Raw genomic sequence first — 7,885 nt, forward strand, 5'->3', positions numbered from 1 at the left:
TCTGTGTTGATGTCTTGGGCAGAAGTGGATCTGGCTTCCCATATTACTGTAGCTGTTGTCATGCATGGAGACTTACACAAGTGCACAGGAGGAGAAGCCAGTGGCAACAAACTCAGATGGGTCACCCAAAGGCTTAGGGCTAGTAGTATATCCAATGGGCACTACCCTACAAGCAGGGATTAAACAGCAGCAGGTGCACAAGTCAAAGAGTGCAGGCCTACTTACTTTTGCAAAATAAATGTACATGTTATTCATTTTGTGGGCCATGCTAACATTGGCTTTGTGGGCACAACTGCAACACTGTTTTCTCCTTCCCTTAGGGAAAAAACCTTGATACAGCAGCTTCCCTTTCCATGAATCAAACCATCCCCTACCCCTCATTTCCCTAGGCACTGTATGACCCATATGAGTTTAGTGCTTCACCATGAATACAATAAGCAACATTGCCTCCCCTACATGTACAGATGTGGGCAGCATTAAGTAAGTAATCAGACTGAGCTCTAGACTGGAAGTCTTTTACAGTGTTGCAGGGAGGGATGTGCTAAAGGAGGAATATGCTGAGGTTAGGAACAAGTCAGGGGTCAGGAGTGTGGATAGGCGAGGGGTAGAGTAAGAATACAAAAATTAAAATAAAATCAGTTACTGTTAAAAAATGTGTGTGTGTGTGTGTGTCCCCTAAAGGGAGATTCCTTGATGCTGGTGAGGGGCTCTTGATCTAGGGAATTGGATCTGTGCTCCAGTTCCCTGAATTAAGCCTGAATATCTTCCACCCCTCCCCCTGAACAGGTGCTGTATAATCCTACGGGTTTAGTGCTTCCTCATGATGAAAATACGTCTCTCTCCCCTCTCTCCTCAGACCAAACCTAATTACCCCGCATCCTCCTTTCCCTATCCCATCCTCCCCTCCCCATTCCTTCCTATCCCTCCCCTATCCCTTTTCCTGTTTTCAACCTTTGGGGTTCTTGCAGGCATTCTAGTTCCTAGGTAGGGGTAAGGGTACCGTGGTCCAACCCATTCCGTTGAGGTCCTTGATGGTGGTGCAGTTTGCTGTGGAATCTGGATCAACTGGGGATGTCCCAGTCCCCTTCTGGTTCTCGGAGAGGCTTTGGGTGTCTTTTGGGTGACGGGTGTATTTCTGGAGACTGCCTTTCAGATTCTGGGAGTTAGTGGCCAAAGGAGGTATGCTTTGTGGCGGGTATCCAGCCGCCCTCTCTTTCATCCACCGAGGTGGCTCGGTACATGTGAGGTTGCTATCCTGGATTGCTGGTTTATTGGCATGAAGGGTAGGGTATGGCACGAGTTCCATGCCACATCTGCACTACTTGTGGTGTAGATGAATGGTTCAGAGAACCGACAAGGTGATAAATTAGACATGTGCAACACTTGGGTATCTTTAATGAGGAAATGTTTCACCACACAGTGGCAGCTTCAGTCCATACAAAGGAGAATGAAGAACAGTAGTAGTTTGAGGTAATCAGTCCCTCAGCCTTGAGTTGATGTGGTCAGTACATAGAACACAATAAGTGTCAGGGGCCCAAGACTGTTCAACTGCCTCCCAGCATATGTACATAAGGGGGATTACCGATAGATCTCTGGCTGTCTTCAAGAAAGCACTGGACAGGCCCCTAAGGTCAGTACCTGACCAGCCGGGCTGTGGTTCGTACGTCAGTTTACTTGTGGCCAGCAGTAACAGCCTGGATGATCATACCCTGATCCACCACGAGGCCTGGTTTCAGACCGAGCCTCAGGGGCGTTGACCCCGAAGCCCTCTCCAAGAATTGTCGTACCGTAGATGGAGAAGCCGGAAGCATGGTCAAAGAAGTGCAGAGGTTGGATGTATCGAAGGAGTCAGGTGGAACCTCGGCACCTGGAGCTGACGATGAAACGGCACCAGCAGAAGGTACAGGGGCATTAGAAAGGTCTGAAAAATGGTCAAATAACGAGATAGGGTTGGAACAGGATGCGGTAGTAGAAAGGAGCCCAGGAGGAGCTTGGCCCTGGTTTTGGGACTCCATGGTTGCCATTTCTTTCTTTTTGTTTATTTAGAAAACAAAAAAAAAGGGGGGGGGACATGGAGAGAGCTCCTAGGAAGAATGAAAGGGCCATAAATCCTCCTCCGCACCCAAGAGGACCCTGGAACAGCAAGTAGTGTAGAAGTGGCATGGAACCCGTGCCTTCATGCCAGTAAACCAGCAATCTGGGATTGCAGCCTCGCCTGTACCAAGCCACCTCAATAGACGAGAGAGAGGGCGGCCAGATACCCACCACAGCATACCTCCTTCGGCCACCAGCTCCCAGAATCCAACAGGCAGCCTCCAGAAATACACCCGTCACCCGAAAGACACCCAAAGCCGCTTTCCGAGAACTGGGGAGAGAATGGGACATCCCCAGTTGATCCAGATTCCACAGCAAACTACACCACTAAGGACCTCAATGGAATGGGGTGGACCATGGTACCCTTTCCCCTACCTAGAAACTAGAATGCCTCCCAGCATACATAAGGGGGGATTACCAATAGACCCCTGCCTGTCTTCAAGAAGGCACTGGACAGGCACCTAAAGTCATAACCTGGCCAACCGGGCTGTGGTTCATACATCAGTTTGCGTGCAGCCAGCAGCAACAGCCTGGTTGATCAGACCCTGATCCACCACAGGGCCTGGTCTCAGACCGAGTCACGGGGGCATTGACCCCCGAAACCCCTCTCCAGGTAAACTCCAGGTAATGCCTGTACAAGGGTTGGACACTCGGGGGTGACTGGCAGATTGCACAACAGGGGTCTGAGGGCGCCAAGCAAACCGGGAATAAGAAAACTAAGCAAGTGCAGTATCTTAACATTTATAAATTCTTCAAATTAATATTATAGGTATATGAGACAAAAAGGTTACTTAGACATGCATATATATAATTATATTTATTTATAGATTATATATATATATATATATATATATATATATATATATATATATATATATATATATATATATACATACATATACATACATACATATTGACAACTTTGAAAAACGGCATAGGTCAGGACAGGCACTATATGAGAGTATCATTTTTTTTATGGTAAAAAAACCTATGAAATTACTGTTTTTTCCATTTTAGTGCATGTATACCAATTAAAAGTTGTGACCTTCGTGTAGTCTACAGGGAACATCTACTGAACTTCATAACAGTGTAACATTCAACAGTCCTCGCTGACACTAGCTTTCTTACCGAGGTGGTATTCTTTCGGTACACAAGATGCCATCATTTCTTGCCTCATTATTATTATAATCAAAAAGAAGCGCTAAGCCACAAGGGCTATACAGCGCTGCAGGGTAGGGAAGGAAGCAAGGGAATTGGATGGCAGAAGGGAGGGGGGATGATCAGCAGGTTACAGAAAACAGCGGGGCAGGGGATAGTACGGGGGTAGAGGGTAGCAAGAGATACAAGTAGAAAGGGCTGAAAGTATCAAAATTTGTGGAGTAAGTCAGTCGTTGTCAAAAAGTCAATGAGAGAGTCCGGATGAAAGGTGGGTCCATCAGCGAGAAGGGAAGGTAAAGAGAGAGCAGCGGGGCGAAGACGACGACAGAGGTAAATTCTGCGTGCTCGTTGATAAAGTGGGCAGTCCAACAGAATGTGGCTGACTGATAATGGAGCTTGGCAATTCTCACAGAGAGGAGCAAGACGCCTCTCCATGAGATATCCATGAGTAAGACGAGTATGGCCAATGCGAAGACGGGAGAGAGTAGTCTCCCAACCTCGACACTGGTGATAAGAAGACGGCCAGTAACCTATACTCGGTTTAATAGACTGAAGTTTGTTGCCGAGCATAGTAGACCAACGTTGTTGCCAACGGGTGTGAAGGTGGGAAGATATTACAGCAAAATAGTCCGTACATGGAATACCTCTATAAGAAACTGGTAGGTCATGTACTGCTGACCGCGCAGCAGTGTCTGCCTGTTCATTGCCCTGTACGTCAACATGACCAGGGACCCAACAAAAAACAATATCTTTATGCTTAGTAAAGATGCGGCGTAGCCAAAGTTGGATACGGAGGACTAAGGGGTGAGGTGTATCAAATTTTTGTATAGCCTGTAAAGCACTAAGGGAGTCTGAGACAACCACAAATGATGACACAGGCATAGATGCAATACGGATAAGTGCTGTAAGGATGGCATATAATTCAGCAGTAAAAATACTAGCTGAAGATAGTAAATGCCCTTGTACGACGCTGTCCGGAAACACTGCTGCGAATCCTACGCCGTCAGAAGACTTAGAGCCATCTGTGTACACAGCAATGGCATGAGAATGAGAGTGAAAGTGGTCAAGAAAAAGAGAGCGGGAAGCGACCGTAGACAGTTGGGCTTTCGAGCAAGGGAGGGAGAAAGAACAGACTCAAACAGCTGGAACTTCCCAGGGGGGTAGGGAAAAGTGTGATGCTACATGTACATAGAAAGGTGGTAGTTGAAGAGAAGACAAGAGCGAATGAAGGCGAAGAGAGAAGGGACGGAGTAAGCAGGGGCGGCGAACAAATAAAGAATGTCTACTAATATCAGTGACCATTCTATAAATGGAAGGATTGCGGAGATCATGAGAGCGTACATAGTAGCGCAGGCAATGGGCATCACGGCGATCGGATAAGGATGGAACGTTCGCTTCTGCATAGAGGCTTTCGACAGGGGAAGAGCGAAAAGCACCAAGGCATAAACGTAATCCTTGGTGATGAATGGGGTTAAGGCTAGAGAGAGTAGCAGGAGATGCCGCTGAATAGATCTGGTCACCATAATCAAGTTTCGATAAAATAAGGGTGGAATGTAGGTGAAGGAGGGTTCGACGATCAGCTCCCCACGAAAGATGAGCAAGGGTTTTAAGAAGGTTCAGCCGGCTGTGACAAGTTGCCTTCAGAGAGGTAATGTGAGGTTTCCAGGATAACCTACGATCAAAGAGGAGGCCCAGAAACTTGACTGTATCACGTTCAGGGATACGTGAGCCATAGAGGTACAAAGGATGATCAGAGATGACAGAGCGTCTAGTGAAAGTGATTTGGTGGGTTTTAGTGCTGGAAAATTTAAACCCATGTGTGGTGGCCCAATTGGAAACACGGTCGACTGCATGCTGGAGAGAAACTGTAAGGAGGTGACAGTCAGCGCCTGCACAGGCAATAGCGAAGTCATCAACATAGAGTGATGACCAAATATTTGATGGAAGACTAGAGGCCAAATCATTAATAGCAAGGAGAAAAAGTGTTGTGCTCAGAACACATCCCTGGGGGACACCTTCAGCTTGGATAAAGTCCGGGGAGAGCACATTATTAACCCGAACACGGAAATGCCTGTCAGTTAAAAAGTTCTTAAGGAAGGATGGTAGATTGCCTCGAAGGCCTAAGGAGTGGGCTTGGGCTAAAATATTATACCTCCAAGTTGTGTCATATGCCTTCTCAAGATCAAAAAATATGGCAATAACTGAGTGGTTATTCGCAAAGGCATTACGAACATACGTATCCAAGCACAGTAAGGGGTCTATGGTAGAACGTCCCTTACGAAAGCCATATTGACGAGTGGAGAGACTGTTGTGTGTCTCTAAATACCACACTAAACGTCTATTTACTAGACGTTCCATTACTTTGCAAACTGCACTGGTAAGAGCAATGGGACGATAGTGGGAGGTTTCATGTCCCGTAGTGCCTGGTTTGCGGAAAGGGAGAACAATGGCGGATTTCCACAGCTGTGGAAGAACTCCTTGTGACCAAATAAGATTGTAAAGGCGTAATAGGACTGCAAGGGCTGACTGATGTAAATGTTGTAGCATACGAATATGAATGTCGTCGGGCCCAGCTGCCGATGATCGACAAGCTGAGAGTGTTGCCTCCAGTTCTTGAAGTGTAAAAGGCACATTATACTGTTCTTCTCTGAGAGAAGAAAAGTCCAAGGGTGCTAACTCTCTGGCAGACTTTGAGGAAAGAAATGAGGGGCATAGATGGAGTCCCTGAGAAATACGGACCAGATGATTGCCAATTTCATTGGCAACATCTAGTGGGTTTGCTATATCAACACCGGCAACCCGCAGAACAGGAGCCGGGTCAGGAGAATATTTACCACTCAGTTTTCGTACTTTTTTCCAGACTGCACTCATAGAGGAAGCAGAGGTGATGGTGGAGACATAATCTCGCCAGCAAGTGCGTTTAGCGTCACGGATGACACGGCGAGCGATCGCACGCTTCTGTTTAAAATCAAGGAGTCGCTCTGTGGTTCTATTGTACCGGTACCTGCCCCATGCAGCGCGTTTCAAACGTACTGCACGAGCACAAGCAGGAGACCACCAAGGCACGCATTTCTGAGAATGCCTGCTCGAAGTTTGGGGTATAGAATGAGAAGCTGCGGTGAAAACGGAGGATGAGAAGAGGTGTGAAAGCTCATCGATGGAGGACGAAGAAGGAACCTCTTTAAAAACAGTCAGGTGTGAGTAAAGGTTCCAATTTGCCCGATTAAATTGCCAGCGTGGGGTGCAAAGAGGTGGCGAATATGAAGGGGAAGTAAGAATGATTGGGAAATGATCACTGTCATGTAAGTCCGGGAGAACAGACCAAGTAAAGTCTAATGCGGCGGAGGAAGAGCAAACTGAGAGATCGATGCAAGAGAGAGTATGAGTCCGAGGATCAAAATGGGTGTGAGTACCTGTATTTAAAACATGGAGGGGGTGGGTGGCAAGAAAAGCCTCTAACTGAATTCCACGGGAATCACAGTGAGACCCTCCCCAGAGGAAATGGTGGGCATTAAAATCACCAAGTAACAGAATTGGTGGCGGTAATGACGAAACAAGGAAGGCAAAATCCGGAATAGATAATGCCCGAGAAGGAGAGAGATATAAAGAACAGAGCGTATACCACCTATGTAAGTGGATACGGGCTGCTGTGTAATGCAGCGAAGTATGAACAAATAGCTGATGGTACGGAATATCAGTGCGGAGAAGAAGGGCACTTTCATTAAAGGTCCCATCAGGAAAAGGATCTGAAGAATACAATAAATTATAGCCTGAGATGTGAGAAATAACAGCAGAGTGTAATTTTGGTTCCTGTAAGCAAACACCAACAGGGGCAAACTGGGAGAGTAACATCTGAAGCTCACCCCGATTACCCCTGAGGCCATGTATATTCCACTGTAAAAAGGCCATGAATGGCAATGATAAAGATACTTGAAATCCGCAGGTAAGGGTTCCTACGGACTAGGAGGGTTAGAAAAGTCCACATGCGGAGGCAGTGGAAAATGTTCAAGCAGCGAAGGAACGGTGCGCTGTGAAGAAAGGAGTTGCGCAGATGGAGCAGAGGAGAGAGAAAGAGCGGAAGGTGGATCAGTGTCCATTGATGGTTTGGTCTCTGCAATATATTCAGAGATTGCTTCAAGTGTTTCAGAATTCAGAGATGTCGTATGGGAGACAATATTGGGAATGGTAGGGGGAGGATGAGTAAAGATTGGAACTGTATTGGACTGTACCAAGGTAGGGGGGGGCGAAAGGGTGGAGGGAACTGGAGAAGCGTGGCAGGGGACAGAAGAGACAGGAACCTGGGAGGTGGCAGAAGAGGAAGAAACTTGGGAGGGAACAGGGGAGGAAGGTACATTACGAGGAGGAGGGTGAACCTCTGCACTTGTAACTGAGCCAGTGAGAGGGGAAGAACTAGGGACAGAGACAGGGAGGGTAAAATGAGGAGGTGGAAGATGGGTAGGAGGTGTTACCGGACCTTTTTTTGACTTTTGAGAAGTAGAGGGACGATTGGGAAGAGGTGTCGTACGAGGTCTCGTCGATACTGAGGCTTGTAAGAGAGAACTCGAAGAAGCGAGATTAGACTGAGGCGTTGAAGTAGGGACGTCTGAGCCGAGGACAGCAAAAGGATTAGATA

At 47.1% G+C, this 7,885-nt stretch overlaps 1 protein-coding gene across 1 annotated transcript in view; it reads right to left on the bottom strand.

The window, feature by feature from the left end:
• Positions 1–2,992: 2,992 nt before the first annotated feature.
• LOC128687516 (uncharacterized) overlaps positions 2,993–7,885 on the bottom strand; it is a 29,833-nt gene continuing 24,940 nt past the window's right edge. Inside the window, exon 5 of the mRNA XM_053774979.2 lies at positions 2,993–3,266. The gene's annotated coding sequence lies outside the window, so the exon portion shown is untranslated. The remainder of the gene's footprint in view (positions 3,267–7,885) is intronic.

This window comes from Cherax quadricarinatus, chromosome 11, assembly GCF_038502225.1.
Source record: "Cherax quadricarinatus isolate ZL_2023a chromosome 11, ASM3850222v1, whole genome shotgun sequence".
In the NCBI taxonomy this organism is placed as follows: Eukaryota; Metazoa; Arthropoda; class Malacostraca; order Decapoda; family Parastacidae; genus Cherax; species Cherax quadricarinatus.